Source organism: Photinus pyralis, unplaced genomic scaffold, assembly GCF_008802855.1.
Source record: "Photinus pyralis isolate 1611_PpyrPB1 unplaced genomic scaffold, Ppyr1.3 Ppyr1.4_LG9, whole genome shotgun sequence".
NCBI lineage: Eukaryota > Metazoa > Arthropoda > Insecta > Coleoptera > Lampyridae > Photinus > Photinus pyralis.
This window is the reverse complement of record NW_022170878.1, coordinates 22,772,233-22,787,733: the sequence shown is the minus strand read 5'-3', so window position 1 is coordinate 22,787,733 and position 15,501 is coordinate 22,772,233. Positions and strand designations below refer to the sequence as shown.

Sequence of the window (15,501 nt, the reverse complement as noted above, 5' to 3'; positions counted from 1 at the left end):
AATACGCTTGACAAATTTTTAACTAAGATTCCGCGATTTACTTTTTCTCTTCGGGCGTGAAATTTACACAATGGAAATTTCACGTTTTAACTAATGGTGCAAAACTGTACTTAACTCGGACTAATATCGACCGTCACTTAAACGGAATCACTTATTTGGTGCTTAATGCACGCGATTGAAAATTTACGATCTCTTCGGCCCGGCTATACAATACCAATCTTTCTTCGGCCCGGCTATGCAATACCAATCTTTCTTCGGCCCGGCTATGCAATACCAATCTTTCTTCGGCCCGGCTATACAATACCAATCTTTTTTAAAAATTTTTTCCTCTTAACTCTCTCCTAACATATTTACGCCCCTTAATCGTTGCAAAATGGCTGATCTTTTTTATTACTGGTACTTCTCATACAATGGCCTCCATCTAAACCAATTAACTGGGGAATACTTATCAACTAATTTTTTCAGCGTTTGCAGAACCAGCTTTCCCAAGCTTAGATGGTGACTCAATGATAAAAAAACTTATCTAAAGAAATCCGATATTTATTCGTTATCTGCATCCTGTTTTGCACTGAGAATTTTCTGTGATCCCATTTATTGCGAATCGCGGCACAAGGAAGTTTAATACAATGAACCCAACATGATGTCATACTACAATAGTTACAAAGCGAAAAAAATTTTATCCCCAAAAGGAAGAAAGGTTTATCCAATTTTAGTACAAATCCAAATCGATATTCGAAAAATTTGCAAAATTTCGACCGGCCATTACTCCACCCGTTACATGTCTCCCATAAGATGTCTGAAATAAAGTGGTTGAATATGGAAAATCGCCGTTCCCTTCACTTTTTGTATATGTGTCATCAAATCGTTTTAACTCATAAACCACAGTATCTTTATAACAAAATTACTTTCCGTACAGACGTACACCATCTCAATTTACGTAACAAAGGACTTATGACTATTCCAGCTCATAGGTATCATCTTTTCGAAGGGTGTTTTTCTTATCAAATTGCAAAACAATACAACTCGTTGCCAGCTTTTATCAAAAATCTTTCCTTGAAGCCTTTTAAAACACAAACGCGACTTTTACTTTATAGAAGTCAAATCCAATGTTAACCAGTTCTTTTAACACTTTAAGTTTTTTTTTTATTGTGTTTCTACATTATTATTAGTTTCATTTTCACATTTTTTTTAACAAACGCAGGTATACCGTTTTATTTAAGAGAAACATCACTCATTTCGCCATAAAAAAATGAAGTGTATATTGGGGTAAAGTGGAAGAGCAGACCAATTAGTCTGAACTTCACCCTTTCAGTATTATATATTTGATATATCGTTATGCCTTATTTTTCATTTTTGTGTTGTTACTTTTGTATATAATATGTGAATAAAGGTCATTATTATTATTATTATTTGTTTTATAGAAATAAAATAAGTTCGTTTTGAATAGAAGGGTACCTTTACTAACTTTCAATATATTAACTTTTACAAGTACCACAGTACGCTTCCCCAAGTCATTAGATTCCAAACACTGGTCATATAGGGGTCAACCCGACGGCACAGAAATAAAATATTAGACCTGACACAATCGTTTTTTACCATTTGGGGGGAAAACGTTAATATCTTAGAACGCGCGACATTCGGTTGTATTGTCTATCAAGCCGCCTTTGCTGCTAATATGTAAGGGCGTGGTGTATAATTCTGTGGTAGGAGAAGGGTTTCTAAATAATTTTGGAATATATAGGCACAAAAAATAGGATACGAGGGCGTTCACCAAAAGGATGGTACAGCACTTAACGTACCGACTGACTACGTACTACTATTATCAATTTCATGCGACTTTCATAATTTCTGACCCACGTACTTACACCCACCACGATTTTGGGCTAACTGGCCACCAAAAAATTACCGTTTAACCGAGCTAAGTTTACATAGGATTTTATGTGTTACAGAGGAACGAAAAGCAATTTACTTAGCACATCAACCCCTTCGGCAAGTTGTAAATAATACAGCTCTCCCAACATCTTCATGATGGTAGTAGTTAATAGTGTCCAGTTGACGGGTCTCGGGACGTACACTAATCGAATGCAGTAAAAGATGTTCATTACTAGCGCTACTACTAATGATACCAATCCCGTTAGAAATAGCAGCTCAAACGCAAAATTCAGTCGCTTGTAGCATCTTGTTAGCACACGGTACAAATGTTGCACCCGTTGCAGCTCGATCACCAGGCGCTGTTTTCCGCTGTACGTCTCCAGCAGGTGCCGAATTCGCCAGAAGCACCTTTTATACATGTAAGTTTGCAGCGTTATAATAACGAGTATTCCCATACCCACGCTGAAGTTAAGATAGGTATTCACAACGATTGTTAATAAAATTCATAGAAAAGTAGTTCCGCTTTATTGTCATACGGGTTGTTGTGAGAGTAGTACGATAAGTGTACCACGCATACAGTGAAAATCACCAGTGCGACACTACTTGTAAGGTTGACCACAACGGTGGTTATCTTCTTTGGTAAAAATGGACTAATTCCAAAATAAAAGCGATTGTCAATTATTGACGAGAAAAAATTGAAGCAGTAGCACACATGGTTCACCCTCATCAATATTGAAATCAACGAAATGGAGTAAATGGAAATCGATATTCTAGTGCTGATTTCGATGGCCTGAAACATATCTTTGGAGTTGGGCAAATTGACAAACAGGCAGCGTATCAGGAACAATAAAACTGGAATGAAGATAACTACAGACAGTAGCATCAGGGAGTGAGTAACTTGAAAGTACCCCACGCTTGCCGGCGGCACGGAGTGGGGACAGAAGCACGTGATTGGAAAAATCGTCATCTTCGTCCACGTCAGCAAAGGTCTGACGACACGACGCACACGAAGCAGTCTCCGACGGGCAAGCGTCGACGAAGAAGCACCGTCTTCAACACTTTTACCACGCGCGACATACCCCAGGTCACCCTATCCGTTACAGAATAGACATTTTTATGAACAGATACTGCTGTTTGAACGTGAATGTGTCAATAAAAATGATAATGATCGTTGTTCAAATGCAACTGCAGGTGTAATTAAAAATTTAAACTTGTGTAAACGAGACTGTTGTGTATTTTGAGGTGGCACACTATTACTTAAATTCACATGTCTTTAGTTTAGTAAACTTTAAATTAGGTATCCATAACACAGAATTACAGAGAATTATTTATATCGAAATTAATATCCTAATTGAAAAGCGATGCGTAAATAACTAAAATTAATAATTGACAATCCTTTTTTTTCCTAGTAACAGCGCGACTTAATTCTAATTTAATTTGAGAACATAATAGTCTCCCCCCACAAAATTATGACAGTTAATTATAAATTTAAAAAGTAAAAGTTGTAACAACAGTTTCAATCACATGACATAGTCTCTAAAACGTTCTGGAGGACGGCGAGGTCGAGTAGATCGCCGGACGGATTCCACTGTTGGAGATTGTCCAACTTCTGAAGGTTCAGCTTCGACATCAGGAATAACATCCGATCCAGGATTGGCTGGTAGGAGCAGGGACGCCAATTTTTCGTAGTGGTGGTTGATTTCAGGTGATTCCGAATCTGAAGTAATTTGTGGAGGTTGCAAGGGTGGCTGACTGTTGGGGTATATATCGACGTTGCCTTTCAACTTGGTGGTGGAGATGTTCGAATTTTTGGATGATCGAACCAAATTTTCAAGTTTTCTTGTTGTTCGAAATTCGAATACCATCTTGCTATGTACCTTGTCCCCAATTTTGAATTGTCGTGATGGTGGCAGGTCGAATCATACTCGTTTTTGGATTTTTGAAGTAGGAGGCTTGAAGACGTCGAACTGGTACCTAATGTTTCCATTCAAATGCAATTCGGCTGGAGTTTTGCCATTCTGGAGAGGAGTGGTTCTGAATCGGAATAATATTTCGCGGACCTTGGTTGAATAGAATCTGGTTCGGTCATACACTTCAGTTTTGATTTCAAAGTTTGTATATAACGTTCGGCCAACCCGTTAGTTGCAGGATGACCGGGCGCTATAAACTTTTGCAAAATGCCATGGTTCAGACAGAAGGTTTTGAATATGTCACTGTGAAAAATTGTCGCATTATCTGATACCATGATTTCAGGGAATCCATGAGTGCAAAAAATGTCCAGTAGCAGCTCTATGGTAGTTGCAGTCTTCGGGACGTCTTTAATAATGCGAATTTCAGTCCATTTTGACTTGAAATCAAGGACAAGAAAATGGTGATTCAAAAACGGCCCAGCGTAATCAATATGAAGGCGTTCAAAATTATGCTGCGGATCGTCCCAATGATGGAGAGGAACTTTAGCGGGACTTTTCTGGGATAGTGCGCATTCCTGGCAGTTTTTTACTATAGCTTCTATGTCTTTGTCGATGTTTTTCCAGAAGCAGTGGCGTCTTGCCAACTGTTTCATTTTTACGATGCCCACATGTGTTCGATGCAGTTCCAAGAGAACTCTTTTTTGAAGGGCTTCAGGTATAAAAACTCGTTGATTCTTGAAAATGATGCCATTGGAAGTGCTGTATTCGGGGTCACCTCGTTTTCCAGAAATGAGACCTTCATGAAGGTTCAAAAGAAATGCGTCCTTGGCTGTTTCTTCAGCAATAGTTGAATTGGTGATGACGTCAGTAGAAATCTGGAAATCTTGAGGTATAGGAAACTGGAGAGATACGAGAAGGAGTGGAAGCACTGGAGAGACAGAAGAAAACGAGCCGAAGGTAAAGTAAGTAGAGAGGCTAGAATGAGCAGAATGAGACACTTATGATGCTACGGGGCTTTGAGTAACCCGCAAGAAATGGCCGATTTAGAGATGCGAAGAAACTGGAACCGCTAAACAAACTAGGAAGAATAAAGTGCCTGGAGAATCTGGAATATGGCTGCATCGGGAGGATGAAGAGACTACATAAGATGGAGAAGCTACCAGTTTACCCAGGTAAATTCTCCCTCAAGAAAATTTGTTCCGCGGTAAATTCGCCTCTCGGAAGATGCGCCCCCGAAAGATGCACCCCGGAAAACTCGCGTACAGGATATTTATTTGCTCCCGATAATTTGTCCCCCAAGACCTGTCCCCTGAGTATTCTCCCAGAACATTCGCCCACGGACGATTTACTCATAGAAGACTCGTATGAGGAAGATGAGCCCAGCAAATTGCCCCCGAAGACCTCGCCCATTGAAATTTTGCCTAGAGAAAAATATTTACCTCCAGAGGTATACTGTCGACAAATTATAATGGAGGGAAGAGATAGATTTTCTCCTCTTGATGGCTGCGCTGCGGCAGTGGATCGAATAATGTCGAAGATGGCCGAAGTGGTTCTTGAAGTTGATGTGCTCAGAACGGCAGCTTGAAGCACAATCGTTCCAGTTCCTCCGGAAAATCTGCCTTCTATTTGTATCCACACCTGGAGGTGGAACTGCGAAACTGTGAGGTAACTAACGGAAGGCATTAAACACTAGCACCACCTGTTGGTAATAAACTGAACTAAAAGAAATTAATAACATTTACCCTTACAGGTCTCCTATAAATTATTAGAAAAGAAAGCTTGGAGAATATTACCTAAACGCAAATATGGAGGGAGATTGAGACCGACAATCTGTGGAAGAGGGAGGAGAAATAAAAGAATTTAATATAGGATAGAATCGGATAACCAGCCCATGGGAATGAGTAAAAAAGTAAATAAGAAGAGCAAGACAGAAACGAAGAGAGGCACAGATGTAGACAAAGAAACTAAAGAGATTTATAAAAAGTGATTAGGAGGTCAAGGAGAAGAAATAGGAAAAAGATTAGATGAGTGGAAAATTGTCAAGGAGAGGCACTGATGTGGGAACCGGTAAAGGAAGAGGAAGAGAGAGGGTACAGAAGAAACAGATACAGAGCAATGATGGGGAAAGGAAGAGCTAGAAGAGTTGAAAGAACAGAAAACAAAGCACACAAAAAATCAAAGAAAGGAACAGAAAAAATATGTAGAATAAATTAGCGAAATAGTAACATAAAAGGATTTCTGGGGGATTATAAAGAGAGGAAAAGGAAGAAACATTATAAGCGAGAGAGAAATAAAAATAGAAGACAAGAAAAGTAGAGGAAAGAGGGTGTGATGGAGGAGGTAGGTAAAGAAAGATATCAATAGAAGAGATTAAGAAACAATGAAAAAAGCTAAAGAAAGGGAGAGGGGCAGGGATGACGTAAGAAATGCGGCTTGGATTTTCATAATTAATTTGTAATACCAAGGACAAGCAGAGGAAACTAAAAACAAGATGTGGAAATAGGGCAGACAGCCTGAACGATAGAAGGAAGGGATAATAGTGCGGAGGGACAAATACTGTATAGAAAATTATGGGGAGATCACCATAAATGACGTGGAAGGGGAAATAGTACATACACAGCACAGTGCTAATGGCAACAGAAGAAAAACATGGGACATGATGGGAAAGGTGGAGAGGTACTGGGAAAATGCAATTAAATGTGGAAAAATCTAAAATGATAAAATGCATTGATGCATTGATGATGCAAAAAAGAGGTTAAATGAAAGTGGAGGGAGGAAATAAGTTAATTTAAATATTCAATACTCCAGATGCCATAAAGTAATGGGATAAATGCGCAAATAAGGGAATAAAGAAAAAGAGAGATGTGATGTCGGAAATAGGAGAACAGAAATTCAAAACCGAATGCGGAATAATTGATGTATGGAACGGAGATTTGGAGATGGAGAAAATGGAATGAATTAGAAGGAGTACCAAGCAGGTATTTCAAACGGATACCACGAAATGGGAGATAAGAATACAGTGACAGGGACGTAGGGCGGTAATATTTTAGGAAAGGGGAGAAAGGAAAGAGAGAGAGAGAGAGAAAAAAATCGAGAATTAAGGATAAAACAGAACGTGCAAGTAGCTGATAAATGAGGAGGTGCCGAAAGATGTAGGGGGGGGGGGGGGCAAGCATTGAACTAATAGCGAGGAGAGAAGAAAGAATGAAGACTAGGTGGAAGATGGAGAGCGGAGGGGAAGAAGATAATCTTATATTGGAGGGAACAAGGGCAAGCAGTGGGGAAATACCGGCGAAGAGGGAAAAGGAGCAAAAAAATGGATGAATAGTATAATAGAAAAAAAGGAAGAATTGCATAAAAGATTATGTAGTTGTCATTTATTGTAAACAGCTTTTGCCAAATGGCGGAAATCGACCTTTCAAGTTTTTTATAAATTTTAGAGGTAGTAATCTCCGAGGTGGAGGGACCAGCCCCTAGCTATACCAAAGAATAAAAACCCTTCTTCATATTCGACTGGTGTATTTCGTAGCCCATTTGGTCAGACTTTTTGGTACGTGTACTTGATGAGGGAATAGATGCAATTAGAAGGCGACGCGACGGTCAACTACAACTTCCGATCTGAGCACATATTTCCCCGCGGAACACCGAGATACAATTTATGACCATTGGTCCTCGGATTATAACGATTCATATCATCCATCTGTTACTCCCATCTATACGACGGAAATACGTTTCACTGCATTCCTAGTGCGGGTGAAACTGTTTCTTGTTGCATCCGGCGTAATTAACGGAAACAAAATTTCTTATTGCCATAGGTTCGGAAGTAGTGAAAGCGCAGTCTTTGTGCAAACATGCAAAGCATCTTTGACGAGATTTCGATCAGGTAATCCCATTGCGTAACCGCCGTTAATTGAGTTACGGATAAAGGAAAGAAAGTTCCGGTCTTCCTGTAACTATAGGTATTTGCTCTCGATACAAATTTGCAACAAACGCACGTGCTTTTAGATTTTCCCCACCGCGCGCGAGACGCCTTAAGTATATAAAGCGGGATGCGTCTAGGGAAAATAAGTAATTGCGTTGGCGCTACTTTTCTTAGACATGTACAATTTGCAGGTGAGAGTTGTTCTTTTAGTTTATCAAGAGAGTTTATACGCGCAAATTGCAGAAGTTCGTCCTAGTACTTCTCCTGATCGGGGCCGTTTTCGGATTTCCTGAACCTGACAAGTAAGTCAATCGAATCTGGAGCAGATTCACTCAACCTTTACTTTTAGGGTACGCATACACGTACCCGCCAAGATAAAGACGATATACAAGACTAAGATAATAAAAGTACCCGAGCACCATCATCATTACCACGAGAAGTTGAAGGAGGTGCCGAAGTATGTTGCCATCTCGAAGGACCACCACGATTCTGGATTGTTAGGGGACAGTTTTTGAGAAGTTGTACCTGTTAATTGGTTAAGTTTTTGTTTGCTGCTCATGTTTTTGTTGTTGTTACTACAGTACCTAATTTTTACGCAATAAAACTTTTACAGTGATATTTAGCCATACGTAATGAATGTTATTGCCGCTGTATTGCCCATCATTTGATCATTATGATACTGCAAAATTTGACAATAAAAACGTAAAATAGGCAAAGTACGCAATGTAAATGGCACAAAGGGGTCTCCATGTGCTGCAAATCCGTATGGAAAAGATGCTGGATCTGAATTTAGTCAACTGTCGCAGGGATGTGTCCCTGATAAGAACTAGCAGTTGTAACGGTCCTCATCTTCATGTTCAATTCTTCTTCGGTTTTGTGTTAATTCTTTTTTTAGCGCTGCTCCAATCTTCTCTGTAACATTTTCTTCTAATGTTTGATAATGTTCAATAATGTTCTTCAATAGCTTCATTTCAGGTGACTTGAAATCTCGTTGTTTACGTTCGTCAAACTTCTTTTTTATGTCCTCTATTTTTGCTTCTTGTAACTTAAGTTGATCTTTATGTCTTAATTCTTGTTCTAGATGTTGGTTTCTTTCTTGTTGTTCAATCTGAAGTTCCAAATTTAACTGTTGTGCTTTAGCTAGTTTTTCTTCCAATTCTTTTACTCTCTTCTGCCAAATGTTGCTTTCTTCAGGTTTTTTCTCCACACTTCTATTAGGTATCGATTGGCTTTCTATAGCTTCTTCTTCAATTTCTTTCTTTACTTGTTGTAGGTCTTGAATTAGTCTGCTTAAATTTTCTTCTTCTGCATTCTCCATGGTTTCTTCAACTTCTGGTTCTTCAATTCCATCTGTTATTTCATCTTCTCCTGGTCTTCTATAGCTTACTGATCCTCCAAGTACTATCTTAGTTTGACTATCGGTATTCTCCAAAAAGATTCGTTTGCCCCCTCCAGCACTCCAGCTATGATGGGTTTGTTTATTTTTTCTTGTTAGTTGTTTGATGTATTTGGTTTTTTATTTCTTTGAATAAAACTTTTTACAAATTTGATGTGGTTGGGTTATTCCTTTCGTTGTTGCTGAATCAGCGGGACTACTGGTCCAGCGTCTATTCGTTTCCCCGAGATTCTCTTTCCATATTGTGCTCCTGTGGACCTCTTTCTTCATAATTTCTTTCATTGCGGTTCCATCTCCTTGATGGACTCTGACTCGATCCTCCCTGTACTGTACAGCATTTACTTGCCTATGGTTTCTTCTGTCTTGATTTGATTTCTATCATTTTCCGATAATTGTTTCGGACTTGGTAATTCTTCTCTTCTGCCTTGGTTTCTGTTGTCTTGATGATACGTGTTTCTTCTGGAATTTGGATTGGCTTCTTGTATTCTCTCAAGCGTGTCGACTAGATTCTGTACTGTTTTCTTCCCAGACCCAATGAAGATATTCTCCACCTCTTGAGGGTTATGGTTAAGGCGTTGACTAATTGCTCTTTTCTGAGTGGAGGCTGTCAATGGGCCGTTTCTCCCACCCAGTATCAGACATGGTCTACATAACTTCCTCGTCGAGAATCATATGATTTTGGTGTTGCTAATTTCAGCATTATTTTATCTTGAGTTTGCGTCATAAAGTCATCTTTAAATTCTTTAAGGTTGTTCCATTCCTTGCTCTTTAATTGGGACCATCATTTGGCATTTCCTTCTAGTAGTTCCATTACGATATGTACTTTCTCTTGCTCAGTAACATCGAAATTCTTCAAGTAATTTTCTACCGCCTTCATAAAATTGATGGGATGTGAATTTCTGAGGTTGCCATCGAACTTCTTCGGTCTTTGGTATAGTTCGTTCTCGGTTTTCACCATTACCTTGTGGATTTTCGATCTGTTCAATTTCACTTCTCCTCTGATTTCTTCTTTAGTCGTTTCTACGTCTTCATAATATTTTTCAACTTTGTTATCCAATTCTGGGAATTTTTGATCTGTTATTTTTTCATGTTTTGCAATTGCATGCTCCATTTTCTTGAATTCGTAATCTACTTGTTGTGTAAATCCAACGTGCTGTTGATCTAAGCCTTCAATTTTCTTTTCTTGCATAATGAATCTCTTTTCGCATTCTTCTTTTTGACTTCTTATCTTGTTTTTTAATTGCTCCATGTTCTTTTCTTGACTTTTGATGATTTGCTCTTGTCTCACTTTTATTTCTTCTTGTCCTGTCTTCATTTCTTGCATTAATCTTACCAAAATTGTTAGGTCCATTTTTTGTGTTTGTACTTGAGTGGCTTCTATTATGCCTTGGCTTTCTTGACTAAATACAATGTCTTCACCAACTTGTGTTCCCTCCATGTTATTCTTCTGAATTGTGCTAGTTGCTTTCTTGAAACCGGATCTTAATTCCATACGATGGCTGTACAAAATGTTGGTTTTGTGTCTTGCGTCTTAAAAATTTTCTTAGGTATGCCACTGGTATCGATTTTTTTGCATTGACTCTTCTTTACAGGTGTTGATGGTTCGAAGTCCACCGACTGGGTGCCATTTTGTAACGGTCCTCATGCTACAGCCCCACGTTGGGCGCCATTTTGTAACGAATGTTTACAAATCCTAGATGACTCACCGTGTATATTATTTGTCTTCCGCTGTCGATGTCGATATTTTTTGAACTTACCTTAATTTCTTACTTTTATACTTCCAGCTAGCTCAGTTATACAATAGGTAAGTAACAGGGAATAATTAAGTGAATTTTGATTTTAACAGGTAAATGGTTAATTTCACAATTAATATTCAAAATTTGGGCATGATTTTACCACGGCAATTTATACTCTAATATGCCTGGAGGGATTACGCAATTTTTATAATTCGGTGTGTTTTTGAAATTTACTCTTTCTGTCCCTGTGAGAAAAATTAATGTTTCGTTTCGACGATGACAATTGCAATTTTCTGTGACTCAGCAATTGCCGACTGTGTAAATGGCCACCTTCCACTTGTTGGAATTATGTCGTTCTCCTTTTCTAGCTAACTCTACCGTAACTCAATTGGGATTTAATTAACCCTCGATGCTCCTTTGAGGAATTTACCACAAAGACAAGATGTTGGCGAAGAAAACAAAATGCAGGCGCTAAGACAAACACGCTTGCTTGGGGCTCCCCGATATTTCAGTTGGTAATTAAAAAAAAATCTCTGAAGAATTCCACTTACCTACTGTGATGTTTTCCACGATATTTACACGTGAAAAACAATCAAGATGCCTCTTCTTAACTCTGTAATACGATTAACCGGTAATAGATCGAATATGGGCTCCTTAATTTAAACTGTGGGTACTCTGGGCCTAAACAACACTGTTTTTTTGTTTCACTTTTTTAAAATATTTCGCAATGTTATAAATGGTATGCTTTAAACTATACGAATAGTATAACCGCTTCGTTACAATTTTCAGCGCGTACTCCGCTTTTTACACTCATATCAATTTGCCTCGTCCCCTCCGGTCAAAGTCCATTCCCCTTAATCTAAATTTAAAACTACAGCAGATTTTACCTTCGTTCACAAAACTTATTTGTACTAGTATATACAGTGGGTTACAACATTTTATTATTTTACTCCCAGGCCAAAAAGGATTTTGAGTAACAAAAACTTCATACCCATTACACAGAGGTGCACCTCCACCACTTTTGTTGCCATTGCGCAGAGCCGCGATATATGCCCAACAATATGGTGGATTTTGTAGATTGGGGAGGTTAGGGAGGGTGGCGGCGGCTAACTGGGTGCTGTCCGACCCGAAAGGGTACGGTCACAACGCTCGTTTTTTAGTTTTTCAATCATAACTTTTTATAGGTTCACTTTACAAAAAAATATTGTTATCAGAAATTGTAGACTATAAAAATCTACAAAACTTCGATATACACTACTTTTTGTGGAATGTTTATTAAAAACGATATAGAGCATCAGAGTTGCTTATATTTTTAAGAATTCTATTTTTTAACCAAATTTTATACTTTATCTGTATAATTAAGAGTTTTATGAGAAAATATCTTGAACTTATCGCGGTATAAATTCCCCTACCCTGCACCCTTACCAAAGGAGATGCATAATAATTCAACTTTCTGTTAGGGACTACAGTCCACTAATTTAGAAGAGTAGAACCGCATCACTTTCAACCCTTGCTAGTGGGGATATTTGATTCACTGTGAGATGTCAGCGCTTTCTAATAAACGTCTCACTTCAGTGGTCAGCTTCATCCCCCCCCCCTTCCCCACCTCGTGGTAGGAATATAGATATTTAGAGGATTAGAAAATATATGTAATAAGCGTTGTAGTCACAGACTAACTTATCAATGGCCACAAGAGCGTTTAAATATCTATTCCTACCGCGGGGGGGGGGGGGTGGAAGGCTGTAACTTGAAGTGCAATAATTTTTTAATTTCAAACGGTATATAGAAAGCGCTACAATCTGACAGTGATTCAAATATGCCTCTATCCTCACTAGCAAGGGTGCAGGATTATTATTTATGCATCACCTGTTGGTAGGGGCAGGGTAGGGGTATTTATACCACGATTAAGTCAGATATTTCTCAATAAACTTCTTAATTATAAGCATAAAGTAATAAAGTTGTTGAAGCACTACACACAACAATTTCAGGATTCTTAAAATATAATCAATTTCTCAAAGCTATTATCTTGTTGTAATAAACATTCCACAAAAGGTAGTGTACATCAAAGTTGTGTAGAATTCTATGGTCTACAATTTATGTTAACAATATTTTTTTCTAAAGTGAACCATTAAAAAGATATGATTGAAAAAATAAGAATGCAACAAAATTTCAGGGGTTTTGGGGGTGCTACGGGGAAAGCACAGGGGGTGGGAGGTCGAAAACCTAAATTCTTAACCACCAGATGACTGTCTATGACATGCAAAAGAAATCGGAAGTACTTCTCACTTTGCAAGTTAAAACTCTCCATTTCCTGGACTATTCCTGTTGATAGCCTCTCCCCCTTCATTCCATGCTTCCAATTCATTGAGCTTAATTCCACCTTACTTGTTTCTCTCTTCCTTATTGTTGCCCTTTCATTGTTTCCCTTTCTGCCCCCCCCCCTCCTCCTCTTGGCTGCTTCTACTTCCGTCTGATTCATCCTCCACCTCCAGTACTCGTCTGCTTTGTTTCTTCATTTTGTGTTTGTCTCTGCTCCACTCTTCCCATCTGTCTACGAAAACCCCCGAGCCCGCCACCGTTTGGTCAATAGTGGTGTTCCATGTGAAGCAGGGCCGGCTTTTGTTTTTCCTGTTGATATGCCCCCAATATTTCAGCTGCCTCATCTTCAGTTTCCTGGTGATCGTCTTTCCTCCTAGTAATTCCTTATCTGCTTTCTTGTGAGGTTGCTGTTTCCAATCAGTACCCTTAGCGCCTTCCGTTCCGTCCTCTTCGTTGTTTGTCTGTTGATCTTTGCTAAAGCTGAGGTGTTCACTCGGTATAAGATTTTGAATGCTATGATCGTGTTGTAAATCACCATTTTCAAGCTGTCCGGTATCTTCTTCTCTCGTATGGAGTTCCGGATTCCGTGTGTGACTCTGAATGCGTTGTTTATTCTGTCTTTCACTGTGATATCTCCCAGCTATTTAATCTTGTGCTCCCTCAAATAGTTTCGGTAGTTGTAGGTGGCGATCCGTGTTGAAACTCGCCGGACCCACCCACAGAAAAAAAGGAAGAGAGCCAGGAAGCCGCCCAGCGGAAGGCAACTTTTCCTCCAGCTCCAATCAAAGCCAAGACAACCCTTAGCACCTCGTCGTTCTTCGGATGTGACACACTAGGCGGCATATTGAGCCAGTGTCGCGACAACGCGAGTGTTTCGCAGATGCACTTCTTCGTCACGGACGCCTCCGCCCCGCGAAAATCCACACCAGACCTACAGACCGCGAACGTCCCCATCGCGGTTCGCATCAGTGTATCGGAGGTTACGCCCAGTATGACATGATCTGTGCCGCGAATTGGGAGTTTGTCCACGTGATCCTCATACTAACTGGCGGAAATCCGCGTCAAACCACGGTATTCACAGTGACAGTGCCAGTAAGTCTGATAGATCGCAGCATCACGGCGGAGTTTTTAGTTCTGCCAGACGCCCGAAATCGCATGTTCCTCGAGGTACCTGTATTTCATCGAAGATGCCCGCTTACCTTTAAACATACCGGGAGGAGAATGGTCGTTTTAATTTGTTTCCACACACTACACTCTAACAACGCGCTCCCGGAAACAAGTCCATCGTGCCTACCCGAATTAGAATTAGAATGACCCAAGACCACAGACATATAGAAGGAGCCCGAGCAACACAGCCGCTGCCCAAAGCTACCTTTCCAGGGACCAGGTAGAAGTAACAGCATTACCGAAACCGTTACGATACCACATCATCTTCCCACACTCGCTACTAAAGAAAGATAAACTCTTTTTTTGGAGTAGCAGTAGATGATGTGGTCAGAGTTGGACTGGGTCACTGGGTCAACTGGGTCACCTGGGTCACTAAATTAAACTGGGTCACTGGGTCGCTGGGTGACGTCATACTCTTTTCAGTTAGACCCAGTGACCCAATTTGACCCAGTGACCCAACTTGACCCAGTTTGACCCAGTGACCCAGTTTGACCCAGTGACCCAGTTTGACCCAGCGACCCAATTTCACCCGGGGACCCAATTCGACCCAGTCACCTAGTTTGATCGAATAACGCAGTTAAGTCAGTGCCCTCGGTTCAAGTGTACAGATTATGAAATAAATGAAATGCTGGTTTGTTGAAAATAATACTCGTTTGCTTGACAACTGCCATTTCTGTGATGTTTGCTTTAATACTGCCGTAAAAAACTTTCCATGTCCCGAATTGTATTAGAATAATGTTATTTCTTTGCTTCAGGGCTTACCAGTTTGCTTACAGGTGTTCATTCACATTTAATTTTTTCTACTAGTTAGCTTAATCCAAATAAATCTTTTCTCTAAATACTTTCATTGACTACTTGACTACAAACTATAAACAAATGGATTTGATTTTTTTAGGTATTAGTTCTTTTGAATGAAATTGGGCTGCGTGCTTGTTGCCGAATATTATTGAGGAAGTTTTTTTTTTTTAATTAAAAGTTAATTGAAATTGTTTTTGGATGATACCTAACAATAATTTAATTACGGGCCACCGGGTCAAGACGGGTCACTGAGTAAAGCTGGGTCAAGATGGGTCAAGCTGGGTCACCGGGTCAAGCTGGGTCACCGGGTCAAACTGGGTCACCGGGTCAAGCTGGGTCACCGGGTCAAGCTGGGTCACTGGGTCAAACTGGGTCAAGCTG

The 15,501-nt window shown here is 39.7% G+C and overlaps 1 long non-coding RNA gene across 1 annotated transcript; it reads left to right on the top strand.

Moving 5' to 3' along the window:
- The first annotated feature begins 7,840 nt into the window (after positions 1 to 7,840).
- LOC116180325 lies at positions 7,841 to 8,191 on the top strand. Its single transcript, XR_004147106.1, has 3 exons — positions 7,841 to 7,895; positions 7,948 to 8,006; positions 8,054 to 8,191. It is a non-coding gene; the product is annotated as an uncharacterized LOC116180325 (long non-coding RNA).
- Positions 8,192 to 15,501: the final 7,310 nt, after the last annotated feature.